Raw genomic sequence first — 19,497 nt, 5'->3', positions numbered from 1 at the left:
CACGGCACACACTGAAGGAGCATTTGTTGCTTGTGTGGATGAATAAATGAGGGGATGTTTACAACAGTCTTGGTGAGCATGCAAAGAGCAAGGCAGCAATGTAACATCCCTAAAGCAAAGAGATGCTAGGCCCGTGTGTAACACTGCACTTACTTTGCCACATATACAGGCATACTTAAGCCTCAAAGAAAAGATTTTATCATGATTTAAAAACAATTATCAACCTAAAATGACTGCTTAGGCCCTGCCTGCACTTACAAAGTGCCATGGCCCATTGTGTTCCTGTCTTTCCACTGGCTTCTCGCAATCCTGGCTACAAAGAACGCACACCTGCCTCTGAGGGATGCACAGGGGTGCCTTGCCCTCCCTGTGGGAGCGGGGGAGGGAGGGGTGGCCAGAGAGCTGAAGGAAGACAGGATATGAAGCATCTATTTTTGGATGATGGTCATTGTTACTGATCTCTCCTCCTTATATTTCTCTCTGGCGATGACAATACTATTTATTGGCGTCTGTAGAAATCTGAGTTGGCCTTAATAAATTCTCTTTAATTTTCTTCACAGATAGTAATGGCCTTTCAATGGTACACAGAGCCTTTAATATTTCTAGAGATATCAGTAATTTTTTTCTGCTGGACTTTGTTAACAAACTGTATAACTTTCAATAACCAAATAACATTTTCCGATAAAATCTCAAAGGCACATTTCCTCACATGGACACAGTCACACACATGCAATCACACACATGCAGACACACACTCTCACATGTACACTCACCCACAGGCTCACACACTCACACACATTTCTTCATCTCATTTCTGCCTTCCTGCTCCCCCCACACTGCACCCCTGCTAGGAAATTGTAATAGCAGTGGCAGACGAAATGGAGAAACATGGTAGAGCCGTAAGACACTGGAAGATTTGGCTCCCAGCCCTCTTTGCCCTGTGAATTCCAGCATGTTCCTAACTTCTGTGCATCAACATTTCCTAATCTGTTCTCCACAGGTTATTGTGTGGCTCCAATGAGATCCCATGAGAAAAAGCCCTTCCACATCTATTCACAATACTTTTCAGTCGGCTTCATTAAGCCACAAACAGGTGAAAAACGATTGTTTGCAGCAGTTAACATCCTGAGAACTGACTGTCAATCTCATTGGCACAGCCCCCGCAGCACCCACCACACTGGCTCCTGGAAATCCTAAAAAGAATAATTTCAGAACTGAACGTGCCAAAGACAACCAAAGGGCAGTGCGTTTCCTGTCCCTGAGAAGACAGCTGGGCAGCTCTGCCCACTTGGAGCTCCTCAGAATCTCCTGGAAGCCTGTGTAACAGCCAGGAGCAGGCCCCGTTGCAGACCAGTGGAATCTCCAGGGACAGAGGTCCCAGGCACCAGAGGATGGCAACAGCAGAGAGGGCTGGTCAGAACAGTGGTTCTCAAACTCTGCTGCAAATCCCAGTCACCTGGTGAGTCCTTGAAGCCCATCCCAGGCCAAATAACCAGGATCACTAGGAGTGTGACCCAGTCATTATTGTTTTAAGATCCCAGAATGACTCCAAAACCCAACCAAGGGAGCACCAGTTTGAAGGAAAAGTACCCGCATTCTTTATCTGCTTCCCTTTCTTCCAGTGTCTTATGGCTCTACCATGTTGGCAGCAACATCTGCCTTCTTGTTAACGGCAATTCTTAATCTGCACACTCTGAGGCCAAATAAGATAAATGTTAGATACAAACTGTTTGGACCAGCACCTTCCTTCTCCTCACCCTCCCTCTCAGGCTTGCTCACAGTCCTACTGGTCTTGCTTTGTGCAGGAACTAGATTTGAATTAAGACAGAACTATCAAATCTAGATTCCAAATTCACATGCAGATACTATAGAAACGCAGAGTGAGGCCACAACTTAGGGAATGAAAGAAGCAATGTCCAACTCCAAGAACAAGAGGGTCAGAAAGTCCTGACTCAAATGCTCCCAAATCCCACTCCCTCATTCCTGTCCACTGTTCTCCACCGTGAGCACCTTGCTCTCATTTCACAGTGCCAACAGCAGAAATTATGAATGTGTGAGATTTGCTTAGCGCTACCAAACAGAATATTTGAAACTCCTGTCAGCCTTACATTAAAATCATTTCATACCCATCCATTAAGCCTCTGTAAAGAACAGCAGAGGGCTGGCCTTACGCATCACACACACACACACACACCCGCTTCCTTTTGGAAGATACACTGGCTCAGTAACCTGCAATTGATACATCCATTCATGAGGTGTATAGGTAAAGGTGTGTGGACATGTGCACGTGTATGCATATATGTGTACATGTATGTGTATGTGTATGTGTATATGTGCATGAGTATGCATGTGTTGCACATGTGTGTGAGTGTGCACATGCACTCTGAGTAAACAGAAAACTGCTGTCTCCATGCTGGACATGAGTATATAAAACACACCAAATCATCTGATTTTCAACCACAAGGTGTCTATTTCATCCTAGCAGCACCCTGACACTGATTGGGAAGACTGATGCTAACATACTCCCCGAACGCGGTGTCCGCCCTTGCCAGAAAAATGCATGGCTGGAAACACTCTCTCACGGATGTGACAACAGCTTTCTCCTTTGAAGTCGAGAAATGTTTGCATGACGATGAAAACTGCTTTAAAAAAAGGGTTTCATGAGCTCATGTTTATTAAACCTCTCACCCTACATGCTGTGCAGTAGCTTAGAGCTGATGACTTAAAAGCCAGAAGAACCCCTTAGAATCACGGCCCACGGCCCCTCCCAGGTAAACAGAACCTCCAACATGGAGAGCGAGAGAGCACAGCAGAGTCTGGGTGTGGGCAGCCCGGCATCATTCAACACATGGCTTTGTAAGCTGAGACAGTTAAAATATCCATATTACTTCCAACTAAGTTCCTTTGGAATGGAGGACAGGGAAAACTCTTGAAACCTTTAATATGTCCCAAACTCAGTAATTTCTAACCCTTATCCCTTCAATCTTTTTAAAATTGAGATATATTTCACATACCATAAAATTCACCTGTTTAACGTGCACAAATCAGTGTCAACACTTTCTTTTACCTAATATTTATTTGCTACAGAAACTAGGGGCTGTGTTTCTCTCTTAGCATGGACGCAAAGGTGTCCCCCCTTCTCTGTTTGAGCCCCATCAAGCCTGACTATCCCACACCACCATCATTGGCTAGCAGCATCCCAGACATCCTAAGTTAAATTCTTCAACTGAAAAGTCCTGTGACCTTGAGCAATGTTAGTGACCTTGAGCAATGTAATATCTTGTCCTAAGTCTCTTCATGGATACAATTAAGGTAATAATAACAGCAATCACCTTAATGAAATTGCTCTGAGAAATAAAATGATGCATGTTTTAAATACCGGAGAAGATGCTTGATGACTGTTAGATATAACTCAACAGAATTCTTTTCATCCAGAATTCAGTGATATTTACTCAATGTATATTTTCTTCTATGCCCTGTGTTAGGCCCTAATGAGAAGAGAGGAGAGGAGAGGGGAGGGAGAGGAGGAAGAAGAGAGGAAGGGGAAGGGAAAGGGAAGGGACAGGAGGGGAGCGGAAGAAGGAGGAGAGAAGAGAAAGGAGGAGGAGGAGAAGAAGAAGAAAAGGGAAGATGAAAGAAAGAAGAAATGAAGTACAATCCTCAAATATCAAGGAAGTTTAAATCTAAGAGGGAATAATGATTTCTATATTCATAGCAAAAAGGTAAAAAAAGGGTGAATGAATGAATGAATGATTTTTAGCACAAAGGAGAATCCCACTTAGATAATCCTGGAAAACTTGCCTTTATTCTTATTCACAGTATTTCCAGCTGATTTCCAGACACGAATTTTTGCTGCATTTTTCCAGTATTTGAACTAAAAACGAAGAGACAGAATGGCAGGGGTTTGGACCAGGATAAGCATTTCAGCTCTGGTTGCTCTTCTCCAACCATCTGTTCTTTCTCTCCCGGTCTTTCTTTGTAAAGATTTTCCCTGCTGTTTAGTTCCCTCCTCTGCCTCTTCCCATTTATCACTTTAGAAAGGTTTCTAGTTCATTCCATGAAATGTCTACATGTTGCCCATAAACTCTTAAGGGGAAGTCAGTGTACAAATAAAACAGATAAATAAATAACTTTTAAAATAAATAAGTTGTGCACACAACCCCAGTGGATTGGAAGAATATTTAGTTAACTGACTAGGGAAAAGAATTTTCACACTGTGTCATCTGCTTACGCTAATGAGTTAATTAAATTAGAAAAATTCCACTGCCAAAAGCAAAAACATCTAAATCCATGGGATGCTGGGGGAATTATAGGCCATGCTATTAAATGAATTCTGTTCAAGCTTTTTTTTTCCTTTGAAAAGGCTGTAGAGAGCTACACTTAAAAAACCATCCAATTTCAAGAGTGTATTTTCCATCTGGGGCTAGTTGGGTAGAATACACTCTAAACTCTGCAAATCCCACTGAGAGGCAACATGACTTGTTAGGAAAACAGTTTATGAAAAGCAATGTTTTGTGGAGATCCAGCAAAAGCTTTAACTGTGATGTCCCCATATACTGCTGAATTCATTATTTTCCATTAAATGCCTTTGCACACAAGTGAAAAACCAAAATGATTCAGGAAATGGGTATAGTAAAAAAAATCGAAAGCCAACGCACTTTGCTACAGCTTTAGCTGATAAATAGAATATTTCCAACTATCTGAAAACTTTTGTCACTTTAAGAGTTTATTCAATCTTCTCTTTTAGTCACCTCCTTCCAGAAATCTCATGCTCCAAATAATTCTGATGTGAAAAGAAAAATAAAAAGCCCAAAGCAAAGTAAATAAAGATTAAATGATTAAGCTTTAAATACCATAAATATGCTAAAAACAATAGAAATAATTCTTTTTTATGTCTTTTTATTGATTTCAGAGGCCAAGGGAGAGGGAGAGAAAGAAACATCAATGATGAGAGAGACTCATTGATAGGCTGCCTCCTGCACGCCCCCCACTGGGGATCGAGCCCGCAATCCAGGCATGTGCCCTTAACCAGAATTGAACCCAGGACCCTTCAGTCCATAGGCTAATGCTCTATCCACTGAGCAAAGCCAGCTAGGGCAGAAATAATTCTTAATAAACCATAAAATGTAGAATATGACATTAAAGATGCCCTATGTAACAGCAGCTGTCAAAATGAAATGTATAAGAAAAGTCTCAAAGATGTTCATCTTCTATACAGTGTTTAATTAAACTGAGAGTGCTATTCCCTCGTGGAGAGAAAGGTGAGCTAAAATTTCTTTAAAAGGTAAAACAGGAGTTCTGAGATGGTGGCATGGGTAAACATGGTACTCAAAACCTCCCATTAACCACATCAAAATTACAAGTTAACTACAGAACAATCATCATTCAGAATCACCTGAAATCTAGCTGAAAAGAAGCCCTATAACTAAGGATATAAAGAAGCCACATAGAGACTTGAAGGAGGAGCGGAGATACTGACTGAGCTGGTTCTACACCCACATGTGTGGCAGATAAAAATCGGGAGGAATATCTCAGCTGCTGTGGAGGTCTCAGCTGAGGAACAACAGGTCCCAGGCCCACATCAGAACCCCCACCCAGAGAAGAGAAGTCCCCATAACTTCTGGCTGTAAAAACAAGCACGGATGGTGGCTGAATGAAAAGGAGGATTTCTAGAATCCCAGGCAGTTCCTCTTAAAGGGCCCATACATGGACTTAGAGCAGTGGTCAGCAAACTGCAGCTCTTTGGCCCCTTGAGTGTGGCTCTTCCACAAAATACCACGTGTGGGCGCCATTGAAACTGCGTGGCCCATGCGCAGAAGTCGGCATTTTGTGGAGGAGCCACACTCAAGGGGCCAAAGAGCTGCATGTGGCTCGTGAGCCGCAGTTTGCCGACCACTGACTTAGAGGGATTCACTTCCTCTGAGCCCTAGTGCTGGGGCAGCTGCTCACAAGATGCCAGGGACATAAGGGGAGAAACTTAATCGTCTGGCTTCAGAACTGCCAGTAGAGGCCATTGCTCCTTTGTTGAGCCCTCCTCCCACAGAGGCAGCAAATGGGCCCTATATCTGAGTCTCCATCAACCTGGCTCACATTGTAGTGATTTTCAGACCCTGCTCCACCCAGATCCTGGGCCAACCCAAGGTGTTTCCAGTGGCTTTTTTATACAAATGGCCTCTCTTGACTCATGCTTCAGACTTTCCTAAAATCTCTCAAAAAAGCAGCATCTGTCCTCTACATACCCCATATCTCTTGCTAAGTGGTTCTAGGCCTGGCACTAGTAGCAGCTAGACTCAGTTTGCAAGTGTGGCCTCTCCCAGGCCCCTCAAACACCAGCACAAGTAGCAGCCATCTTCTGATCTCTCTGCAGCTTATGCCTGGTGGCCCTGGATAGGGCACAGATGGTGGCTGATCTTGCACCTCCCAAGAGGCCTCAGAGCCAGTGCAGCTGGTAGACAGCTTCAGACCACACTGGATTACAACCCAACCACTTCTATGAGCGAACTACTCAAAGAGTGAACTTGTTAGGTACCAGAGCTCCACTGAAGTGAGTCCCGCTCTGTGGGGTCAGGCCCTTTTCAGCAGCTCCTCTGCTGTAGTCACAGCTGGTTCTCAAAACTGATCAATCTTGAGGTCAATCCCTCCCAGTGACATGCCAACAGCAATCAAGAATCACTACAACAGGAAAATGCATACAGCCCACACAGGGGCACACCTGGAGTGCCCAGCTTGGGTATAAGGTGAGGCTGCACCAATGGACCCTACAGGACACCTAATACATGAGACCACTCTATCAAACCCAGAATAAATAGCAGCTCTACCTAATATATAGAAACAAACACAGGGAGGCAACCCAAATGAAGAGACAAAGAATGTGCCACAAATAAAAGAACAGGAGAAATTTCCAGAAAATGAACTAAATGAAATAGAGGCAAGCAAACTACCAGATACTGAGTTCAAAACAACTCTGGTTATAAGGATGCTTGAGGAAGTTAGTGTGCACTTCAATAGCATAAAAAAAAGAACATGGAAACCATAAAAGAGAACCAGTCAGAAGTGAAGGATTCACTAACTGAAATGAAGACTAAATTATAGGGAATCAACAGTAGAGTAGATAAAGCAGAGAAATCAGTGATTTGCAATATAAGGAGGAGTGTATAGCCAGTCAGAACAGCAAGAAGAAAAAGGACGAAAAAAGAAATGAGTACTGCCGAAACCGGTTTGGCTCAGTGGATAGAGCGTCGGCCTGCGGACTGAAAGGTCCCAGGTTCGATTCCGGTCAAGGGCATGTACCTGGGTTGCGGGCACATCCCCAGTAGGAGATGTGCAGGAGGCAGCTGATCAATGTTTCTCTCTCATCGATGTTTCTAACTCTCTATCTCTCTCCCTTCCTCTCTGTAAAAAATCAATAAAATATATTTAAAAAAAAAAAGAAACGAGCACAATGTAAGAAGCCTCTAGGATAATTTCAATTGTACCAACATTCACAATATTGGGATGCTGGAAGGAGAAGAGAGATACAAGATGTTGAAAATCTATTTGAAAAAATGACAGAAAACTTCCCTAACTGGCAAAGGAAATAGATATATAAGTCTAGAAAGCTCGAAGAGTCCCAAAGAAAATGAACCCAATGAAGCCCACTCCAAGACACATCATACTCATTATGTCAAAGATCTAAAGACAAAAAGGAAATCCTAAAAGCTACAAGAGAAAGGCAGTTAGTTATCTAAAAGATAGCCTCCATAAGACTGTTGCCTGATTTGTAAGCCAGAAGGGGTTGGAACAAAATATTTGAAGTGATGAAAAGCAAGGACCTACAACCAAGATTATTCTACCCAGGAAAGTTATAATTTAAAAGAGTTACCATATGACTCAGCAATCCCTCTTCTGGGTATCTACCCAAATATTTGAAAACATTTATTCACAAAGAAATATGTACCCCTATGTTCATTGCAGCATTACTCACGTGGCTAAGACATGGAGACAATCTAAGTGTCCTTCGATAGATGACTGGATAAACAAGATGTGTATATACAATGGAATACTACTCAGCCATAAGAAAAGATGAAATACCACCATTTGCAATAGCATGGATGAACCTTGAGAATATTATGCTAAGCAAAATAAGTCAGTCAGAAAAAGCTAAGAACCATATGATTTCACCCATATGTGGGATATAAAACTGAAACTCATGGACATAGACAACAATATGGTGGTTACCAGAGGGAAGGGGTTGGGGTTAGGGTTAGGGGGTAGGTAGTAAAAGGTAAAGGGAGCCAAATATATGGTGATGGAAGATGACTTGACTTTAGGTGGTGGGCACACACAGTGCAATACACATTTCTCCATTCCTTGTATCTGTAATGGCTTATGACTCTTTTGACCAATAGAATGTGCCAAAATTATACTGAGGTCTGATGCTAGAACTTAAGAGGACTTGACACTTCTATCTTCTCTCTTGGAACCCGGAGACTAGCATGCTGTGAAGAAGCCCAGGCTAGCACACTGAAGAAGGAGAACCAAGGTACCCTAGTTGATAGCTACACAAACTGCCAGATAAGTGGGTGAAGCCCACTTCAGTTCTTGAGCCCTTCAGTGCTAGTCAAGCCCTCAAATGACCACAGTCATGTGAGTGATCTCAACCGAGACCAACAGAAGCACCATACAAATTACCAACTCACGGAATCCTAAGGAAAAGGTAAGTCATTGTTGTTTTAAGTAACCAAGTATTGGAATGTTTTGTTATGCAACAATAGAGAATTTAAAATAATCTCTCCATTAATTTTGGTCACTGTTCATGTCCTTCAGTAAAGGTTTATAATTTTCATTAAATAGCCCTTGGGCATATCTTCTTAAACCCTAGGTGTTTATGTTTTTGTTGCTCTTGAGATTAAATACTTTTTTTTCTAATTACATTTTCTAATTGGTTATAGGTAATGCAGAGAAAGAACTACTGATTAATACACTTGGACTTTTGTTTAGCCATTTTCCTGAGTACCCTTGCTAGTTTTAAGCATGCTTGTTTTAGTCTATTGAATTTTCTAGATAGAAAACAGAAACATTTTTGGCCTTTCCTTTCCAATATTTATAATTCTTATTTCTTTCTCTAGTCACATGGCATTGGCTAAGGAGCAAGTTGATAGTAGGAACTTTTGTTCCTTATTTCAGTGGAATTAGTTGTAATATTTTCATCAGTAAGTATGAGATTGTTTTATTTTGAGCTACCAATGACCAGATTGAGGGAATTTCTACACATTTCTGGACCCTTATACTGCTTAAAAATGTGTTATTCTGAATTTTAAACTAAAAATTTAACATACCAAAGAGTAACAAATATTCATGTACCCAATACCTATATTTAACACTATGTATGTGGGTACTAAGAATGATACACAGTATTGTTTAATGTTCATTTTGAAGTTCACATATGGTATCAGGCTTTCTCTATTCAACTGTGGCACTTTCCCCCCACTTAATACTACTGCATTTTTCCCACTTAACATTAGGCATCAAGATTTATACGTGTTGATAAAAGGAGTTCTCATTCACTTTAAATATTTTAAGACTCCTATCCAACAGACTTATGGCAGTTTATCTACCCAATTCCCCATAAACAGATATTTAGGGTTTGCCACTACATCACAAACAATGCTTCTTTGAATGTCCTTGCTCGTGCATCTTTCTGAACAAAGGCAGAAAAGTTTCTCTCTCCTACAGAGAACGCACTGGGTCACAGAGGTTATGCACCTGTTCAACCTCTCAGGCAGTTTCAAATTGCTCTCCCAAAATGGTTATCCTGCAGCAATTTACACCTGTGTCAGCGATGCTAAAATCTCTGTTTTACCCTGGCTTTTCCACCAGGTGATCTAGCAATCCCACTTCTGGGTACAGACCCAAACAAAATGAAATCACTATCTCAAAGCGATATCTGCCCTCCCATGTTTATTGCAGCATGATTCACAATAGCCAGGACATGAATACAACCCGAGTGCCCGCTGTCTGTGTGTGGATAAAGAAAATGTGGCATATGTATGTGGATATTACTCAGTCATATAAAGTAAGAAACTTTGCCATTTGAAACAGCATGCATCGACCTTAAGGGAATTACGCTGAGTGAAATAAGTCAAACGGAGAAAGTACTCTATGAGCCCACTTATATGTGAAACCTAACAAAGCTAAACTCAGAAACTGAGAGCAGAATGGTGGTTGCCGAGGGCTGCTGGATTGGGGAAATGGGGAGATGTTGATCACAGGGAATGAACCTACAGTTATAAGATGAATGAGTTCTGGGGATCTAATGTGTGGTATGATGACTATGCTTATATTATATATATTAGAGAAATATGCTAATTAACTGGGACACCATACCGGGTCGACCAGACAGACAGGAGAAAGTTGCTCACGCAGTGTCGGGGGCAGGGTGGCAGGGGCCTCCGCATGCCTGCACTGGGGGATGTCCTGATCAGCAGTGGATGCAGCTGCTTCAAGTGCCAGAGAGGGAGGCAGGGCCAGATGGGCAGCGGCCGCAGCTGCTGTGGGGTCCGGGAAGTGAGGCAGGGCTGGACTGGCGACTCCAGGGTGGGCGGTGCCACGCAATTTCTAATTGCACGCTGGGCTCCTAGTCTATATAATAAAAGCCTAAGCAACCATTCACTATGATGCGCACTGACCACCAGGGGGCAGACGCTCAATGCAGGAGCTGGCCCCTGGTGGTCAGTGCGCTCCCACAGGGGGAACTCTGCTCAGCCAGAAGTCAGGCTCACAGCTGGCAGGCGCAGCTGCGGTGGCGGGAGCCTCTCCCTCTGCAGCAGCGCTAAGGACCAGTGAACCAAGCAGTAAGGAGCAGCAAGCAGGAAGGTGGTAAGGAGCGAGGGGTCCCAGACTGCGAGAGGATGCAGGCTGGGCTGAGGGTCCCCCACTCAGTGCATGAATTTCATGCACTGGGCCTCTAGTATTATATACTTGAAAGTTGCTAGAACGTAGATATTAAACATCCTCACCACACGAACACACACAAATGGTAATATGTAAGGTGATGGAGGTGTTAACTAACCATATTGTGGTGATAATTTCATAAAATATATATGTGTATCCAATCAACATGTTGTACACCTCAAACCTGCGCAATGCTGTATGTGCATTATATCTCAGTGAAACTTGGAATGTAAGGAAAGAAATGCCTGGTCATTTTGGCAGTTGGATCAGACAGCTCCTGTGTAGTTGGACTGTAGGCGGTATCTCCACTGTGACTTGATTAGTATTTTCTTTATATAATTATTCAGGGTTTTCCCCACCAGATGGAGCCACATGTGACAGGAAAATACTGAACCAGGCATTTAAATTAGTCTTTCTGTGTCCTTAGTCCTCGCTCTAGTTCAGTGTTTCTCAGCTTTTTAAATTTTGCCATCACCCCCTCAGTGCCCTTTAATTTTTTTCTTAATTCCTTCTCTTAACGCACGAAACTTTAACACCACAGATACCCTATATCTATTTATGTAACTGTGGTCATTTTTAGAACCACAAACCATTGTGATTTCTAAAATTTTTGTCCCAGGAACCAATTTTCATCACCATTGAGAATGTTTCTATCTAAAGATTTAAAATACTTTCAGGTTTCTCAAGTTTCTCTTTTGGGAAATTCAATTTGATTCTCTTACATAATCAGCAGGTTTATGATGCTTTTAACCAATAGAAGGGGGTCACCGTGACAATGAGTTCTGTGTTATCTGACTAGGTACACACTCATTTGATGAAGTGTCTTATAGGGAGAGTTAGGGGGTAAAAGAGATGATTGGGCAAAATCAACAGCTGCAAACCCAAAGGGCTAAGAAGGAGGTAAATGAGAGAAGCTGGCCCAGAGGAGCTGTGGCCCCCTGGGGGCACACATCTTGTCCAAAAGGAGCAGCTGGCACCCAACTGCAGCCGAAACCACATGCAGGAATGGAGAGCCACCTTTGAAAACCCTTCGATTTCTCAAGAGAACACAGAAATTCAGATATTTATGCAAAACCTGTCAATTGTTAAAGATTTCTTAGATTTTAAAAATATATTGCAGAAGCCAAACAAAATTCATCTCTGAGAAGTATGCAGCCTATTAAGCTCCAAAGTTGCAAATTTTAGTTACATGAGTTCTTACAAATCCCCCTGCACCTCTAAAATTCAATATTTTTTTAAATTTTGAATTAATGTAAAACTCTAAGAAGGTTGTAGTCTTAATTAACACCAAAAAAAACTAAGAACAGCTATAGCAGGGGATGATTTAATATCCCATCACCTGCATAGGCAAATAGAAAATCCAAATCCAAATTTTCTTTTTAAAGATAATTTATTATTTTTTTACATGAAGCCAAAATGTAGAAGCAATTGAAAGTTATAGAATAAATCCTGAAAGCATAAAGATTTTTTTCTCCTTAGTTAAAATTAAATATTACTTGGGTTACAAAATAATTTTTAGATATTCATGTCTGCCATTACAGCACAGAGATTAAAAAAAAAAAGTCTCTCCTTCAAAGACAATTTTATGTATTTCTTTAATTTAATAGATTCTCCAAGGAATGTGAGTATGTATTTCTATAATATCTTGTTTGTCTTTATATATTCTTACTTCCTTGTTAGTTTTGGTATTTCTGTCTCATCCACACAAAAAAGTAATTAAAGACACATGTGGATATTTTGATAGGTCACATTAATAAATTACTGAATATGACAACATGATAGTTCCTATTTAGCTATGAAGATGGCTTCTGTGGAGTTTGGCAAATCTCAATACATTTTAAAAATTCAAATGGAAGGTTTATATATCTTGTTCTGTTACTACCTATAAATTTTCAGAAAAATCAATTTCTCTAGACTTCATTTTTTCTCATATCACATATAAAAGAGAATGAACTAAGTGATCTCTAAGGTGCCTTTTGGCTCTAAAATATTGTGCTCTACAAAACCAGTTAACGGAATTAAAATCTTTGGTTTTAAATTTGTTGTAGTTTTTTCATGTACAGTTTTATTGAGATATAATTCATATATCATAATATTGACCCATTTAAAGTCCAGTGAATTCACAGGATTGTGCAACCATCACCACCATCTGCAGTCATTTTAAAACACTTTCAACACTCTAAAAAGAAACCCTATACACATTAGCGGTTCTTCCCCAAGCTCTGCTCCCTACCCAGCTGTAGGCAACCACTGATCTACATTGTGTCTCCAGGAATTTGTTGATTCCAGATATTTTACATAAACAGAACCATAGGAGTTATCTTTGTGACTGACTTCTTTTACTTAGCAAAATGTTTTCAAGAATCATCCATACTGTAGCATGCATCAGTACTTCACCCCTTTTTATGGTTGGATAATATTCCATTGCATGGAATGCCATCTTTTATCTGTCCATATATCAGTTAATAGACATCTGGACTGTATCCACATTTTCATTATAAACACCATGCACAACTTTTTGTAGGGACATATGTTTTCATTTCTCTTAGATATATACCTAGAAGTGGAATTGCTGGGTCAAATGTAAACTGTTAGTTTAGCATCTTGACAAACTGCCAAACAGTTTTCCAAAGTGGCTATACCATTTTACATACTCACAGTAATGTATTAGAATTCCAACTTTTCTATGCCCTTCCCAACATTTGTTATTGTCCATCTATTTTATTGGAGCCACTCTAGTGGATGTGAAGTGATACCTCATTGTAGTTTTTATTTCCATTTCCCTAATGGAAATTAAAATGATGAACATCTTTTCATGTACTTATTGGCTATTTGTATATCTTTTTTTTAAGAAACAGCTATTCAGACTTTTGCCCATTTAGGGGGGAAGAGAGGGATGTAATTTGTCTTTTCATTGTTCAGTTGTAAGAGTTCTTTATATATTACGGACACCAGTCTCTTGCCAGATTTACTATATGCAAATATTTACTCCCATTCTGTGGGTTATATTTTCAGTTTCTTTATAATGTCCTTTCATGTAGAAATATTTTTTTTTATTTTACTGAAGTCCAAGTTATTGATTTTTGTTGGTGCTGCAGATCATGCTTGTGATGTCATATCTAAGAAAACACTGCCTATTCCAAAGTAAAAAGAAGATTTATTCCTATCATAAGAGTGTTATAATTTTAGCTCTTACACTCAAGTCTATGATTCATTTTTTAGTTAACTCTTATGTATGATGTGAGGTAGGGATTCATATCCATCCTTTTTTACACATGGTATCCAGTTATTGAAAAGACTGTTCTTCCCCCACAAAATTGTCTTGACACCCTTGTCAAAAATCAATTGATCATAGTGTGAGAGGTTAGTTCTATACTCTCAATTTTATTAATTTTATGTTTTTATATAGTCTTATTGGTATCACATTATATTGATTATAATAGTTTTGTAGTAGATTTAGAAATTGTGAGTCTTACTTTACTCTTCATTTAAAAAATGGTTTTGGCTATTTTCCATATTAAAATACCTTTCATTTCCATGTGAATTTTATGAAAAACATAATTTTTACAAAAGCCAGCTGGGATTTTGATAGTACTGCATTTAGTCTACAGATCAGTTTGGGGAGTACTGCTACCCTAACAATGCAAGTCTTCTGACTCATAAAAGTGGGGTGCATTCCTATATACTCACATGTTATTTAATATCATTCAACAATGTTTTATAGTTTTTGGTGTACAAGTCTTGCACTTTATTTGATAAATTTTTTCCTGGGTGTTATTTTTGGATTGCTATTATAAACTAGAGGCCCAGTGCATTCTATCGTGAGACCTAGACCCGCTGCTGGCGGGACCCACACTGACACCCACCGCACAGGTGGGAGGCGGGACCCAGAGTCAAGTCCCCGCCCACCCGCACTGGCCTCACCCAGCACACAGCCCTGCCCACCCGCATGCGCAAGCAGCCTCCTGGTGACCAGTCTTTGGTCGTTCCACGTTACAGTGTCACAGTCACAGGCCTTTTATTAGTATAGGTGTGAGTGTTTTTTAATTACAGTTTTGGATAGTTCATTGCATTGTATGCCTTTTAAGCTTCAAGATGAAAAATGATGTCACACCATCATTCTTTTTTGTGTGATTTACTTTAAATCATCCACCCATTTTTTAAGTTCTTTTTCTATTTATTTCTTTAATTTTTATTGAAGTTATTGGGATGATACTGATTAATAAAATTATATAGGTTTCAAGTGTAAAATTCTATAATACTTCATCTATATATTGTATTATGCTCTATTTTAGTTCTGAGCAATATATTTGTGTTTTATTTTTAAATTTTATTTTTACTAAGTCATGAAAAGACACATATGACTTGTATACAGTATATTTAAATGTGAAGTTAAGCTGGATGCCTAACCTTGCCAATTAAATCACTTAAATTACACAGACTCCCATCATCTTTCACTAGCATTCACTGAACATTCACGGGATGCACAACACTGACACTGTCTTAGCAGCCCCCATTTGTAGAAAATACATTCACTCCTACCTAACAAGTACACGGCATTGAACTCCCATGAGCTCAGAAAAACAGTTAAAAGAATAAAACATGAATAAAGCACTTCAAGCCTGTTGCTTTCATTAAATATTTGCACTGAAGGCAGCGTTTCCTTTGACTGCCAAAAGAAAATATGATTGTATCAGGAATCTGAATTTCAACTTTATTTTAGGGGGATTCCACTCAAATGCTTCTAACGCTGCCACTGTACCATTGCCTTTTCAAATTAGGCTAATGTTGGTGATGGCATAAAATGTAGTTATATGTTTTGGAAGAAAAATAAAATAAATTCTCACTGCTAGGTTTTTTTCCTGGCAAATATAACATGTATTCAAATGGAAAGAGTCACATTTGGTCATGGTTCTGGGAAACTTTGAGGAACAGAAAAAGCTAAATACCCAACACTTTGGAAAAATACAAACATTTAACATACCTACTTTTTTGTGCAGTTTTAAGGACAATGATTAATCTGCCCATTCATGGATAAATGGACATCAAAGTAAGAACTTCCTCTTAAATAATAGTTGAGAAAAATATATTAACTGTCACAGGTAAATTCCCTGGGATACATAAATAAGATAAACATCTCTAGGAACCAGAAATTGAGCTCAGAGAAGAAAGAGGGTACTGAGGTCCTTAGCCCACTCGGTCCTGGCTTTAGAGTCACACAAATTGGGAAAGAATTTGAAACCTAATATGTATTAAGTATTAAAAGCTTTCATGAGTGTTTGAGGACAAAAGACAGCAGGCTCTCTTCCTGAAAACACAGTCAGGAAAAAGGGTCCCTCAATCTTGAAAAGAGGTTGGTGAAAACGAATGGCCGCCCAAGGCTACAGCTTATGTACTAGCACAGTGGTTCTCAACCTTCCTAATGCCGTGACCCTTTAATACAGTTCCTCATGTTGTGGTGACCCCCAACCATAAAATTATTTTCGTTGCTACTTCATAACTATAATTTTGCTACTGTTATGAATCGTAATGTAAATATCTGATATGCAGGATGTATTTTCATTGTTACAAATTAAACATAATTAAAGCATAGTGATTAATCACAAAAACAATATGTAATTATATGTGTGTTTTCCGATGGTCTTAGGCGACCCCTGTGAAAGGGTCGTTCGACCCCCAAAGTAGTTGCGACCCACAGGTTGAGAACCACTGTACTAGTAGGATGCTGATGGGTTCCATAGAAGGAAAGACAGTCTCAAAGACAGAACCTGGCCAAGGCCCTGGCTAGCTCAGCTTCATTGGAGATGTGCCCAGTTTTATATTACAGGACAGAGGTATCAAGTCACCTGACTGGAGTCTGCTAAGCTCGCTGGAGGCATCCTTGATGGAGGGGAGTGTGCAGAAAGCGGAAAAAATCCTCATGCAAGATAAATAGAAAATTTAAAGCACATGAAAAATAATACTAAGAAGAGAGCCAAAATTAAAAAATGAAGAGAATTCGCTGCCAAAGAAATAAAAACAATGACATGAGCAAAAAACTAACATCAAAAGAAGACACAAATGGCCAATAGATACCTGAAAGGAAATGCAAATCAAACCCACAAGGAGGTGTCACCTCACACCTGTTGGAATAGCTATTATCAAAACAACAAAAGGTAAGTGTCAGCAAGGATGTGGAGAAAGGGAAGCTCTGTGCCCTGTTGGTGGGCATATAAATTAGCACAGCCATCATGGAAACAGTATGGAGGTTCCAATAGGGGCGCATACAGGAAGCAACCAATCCATGTTTCTCTCTAACATCTCTCTCTCTCTCTCTCTCTCTCTCTCTTCCCCCTCTCTCTTTTCCTCTCTCTCTAAAATTAATAAAATAATCTCCTCAGGTGAGGATTATGAAGAATAAAACAATTTTAAATGAATTATATGATCTAGCAATCCTATTTCTGGGTATATATGCAAATGAAATAAGTCAGTATCTCAAAATATCTGCATTTCCATGTTCACTGCAGCATTATTCATAATGGCCAATATATGAAAACAACCTAAGTGTTATGTTTATGAGTGAATTGATAATAAAAAATGCCATGTGTGTGTATGTACACACACACAGGAATATTATTCAGCGTTAAATGAGAAAATTTCTCCAGTTGTAACAACAGACATGAACCTGGAAGAAAGGTTATGCTAAGTGAAATAAGCCAAACACAGAAAGACAAATATTTCATAATTTCATTTAGATGTAGAATCTAGAAACATCAAACTCACAGAAGCAGAGAGTAGAAGGGTGACATCCAGGTACTAGGAGGTGAGGGAAACAGGACCCTGCTGATCAAAGGGTATGAAGGTTCAGTTAGAAGATGAATACACTTAGAAGATCTACTGTACAGCATGGTGACTATAGTCAGTACTGTGTGTACTTGAAATTTGTTAAGAGAGTTTATCTTAAGTGTTCCCACACACAACAAGAAAACATAACTATAGGAGGTGATGTATTTATTTGTTAAGTAGCTTGATTGTGGTACTTATCCCACAGTGTATATGAAGATCAAAATATCACACTGTACACCTTAAAGATATACCATTCTTTAATTTGTCAAATATACCTCAATAAAACTGAGGGGGGATTATGAGCAAAAGTCAAAACAAAAATGGAATAACTTTCATAAAAAGTGAGAAACTGTGGTACAAACACAGGAAATAAGAAACATAATAAGTGGGTGTGAAGGAGCTATTATAAATCTAGAAAAGAAAATCATCATCTGAAATAAAATGCCATAACCAAGATAAAGTCTAGACAAAACAATCATAAAGAATTAGTGGTATTAAAAAATTTGTCTAATAAATTAACCTAGAATAAAGCGCAGAAAAAAAATTGGACATAAGAAATATCAACTAAAAGACTCTAAAATGCATCTAAGAAATTCCAAAAAGAGAAAAAGATGGAAGAACATTAAAGAAATATCCTAAGAGATAATGGTTAAATAATTTTCAAAACTGACCATGTGCTTTATAATGGAATAAAAATAAATTCATATCCACACAAATAATGTTAAAACTATAGAAACATCAAGCTAAAGAGAAACGGAAAATGAGGAACAGTGGTATAAAAGGAGAAAATCCTAAAATTGTGATATACAAATAAAAGCCTATTAGACGGCAAGACAGCAGCAGAAAATAAGTGCCTAAGCACAAGACAAGAGATTCCCCAGTGCTGAGGGCAAGTAACTGTGAACCTAGAATTCCAAACTGAGCTAAAAGATAACTGAGCAAATGACAACAAAATAAAAAAATCTTTAGACTTTAAACAAATGTTTACCTCCCCAGACACTCACTAAGAAATTATTGAAGGATGTATTGAAAGTAAAGTTCATGATTTTTATAGTTTGCTTTACTCTACTATAACTTTTATTAAAAAGATACGATAATACAGTAAATTTAACCAAGTTACTTTTTTAAAAAAGAAACAGAAACAATAAGAGAATTGAACTGAAACAGGGAATTATATAAATGAGAACAAATATGAGAGCAAGTTAAAAAGAAAAACACTAACTTTGAAATATACAGTAATTCAAAGGTGTTATAATAAAAATGTTAAATAAACTATGCGATATATGTTAATTACATCATAGTCCTTCAAACTCTTAATATCCTCATGCATCCTTGAGAAAAATCCTCGCCGAAATCATTTGAAGAGTCCTAACTATATAATATGTGGACTCTCGATAAAGAAAGCATCATGAGTACCTTTACCTGCAGTACCTGACTTAGTACTCAACAAATAGTAGACAGTTGGTAATTTTCTTTTGAATGAATATTTGTTAAAAAAAAATACAAGAAAAGGATCAAACCCCAAAACTAGTGTCAACATTGTGCTGTACCTAATGCTGACTGATTAGAAGTCGAGGAAATTATTTTTAAAAAGTAATGAATGGCTCACAAAATGATTGTGAGGACTGGAAATTAGGCTCGGGTTAAGCTGCCAGAAACAGTCCCCCAAACCCCACTGCAAAATTGAGCTATTGAGGAAACTGTTGCCTCCAAAACCCAGCTTCTCCCCTGCAGCCCCTA

At 39.2% G+C, this 19,497-nt stretch overlaps 1 protein-coding gene across 1 annotated transcript in view; it reads right to left on the bottom strand.

The window, feature by feature from the left end:
* Positions 1-19,497, bottom strand: part of NCKAP5 (NCK-associated protein 5) — an 890,249-nt gene that overhangs the window by 845,757 nt on the left and 24,995 nt on the right. The window lies entirely within an intron of this gene.

Source organism: Myotis brandtii, unplaced genomic scaffold (assembly GCF_000412655.1).
Source record: "Myotis brandtii unplaced genomic scaffold, ASM41265v1 scaffold431, whole genome shotgun sequence".
Taxonomy (NCBI): domain Eukaryota; kingdom Metazoa; phylum Chordata; class Mammalia; order Chiroptera; family Vespertilionidae; genus Myotis; species Myotis brandtii.
The sequence above is the reverse complement of the archived record's forward strand: the minus strand, read 5'-3'. Positions and strand labels throughout refer to the sequence as shown.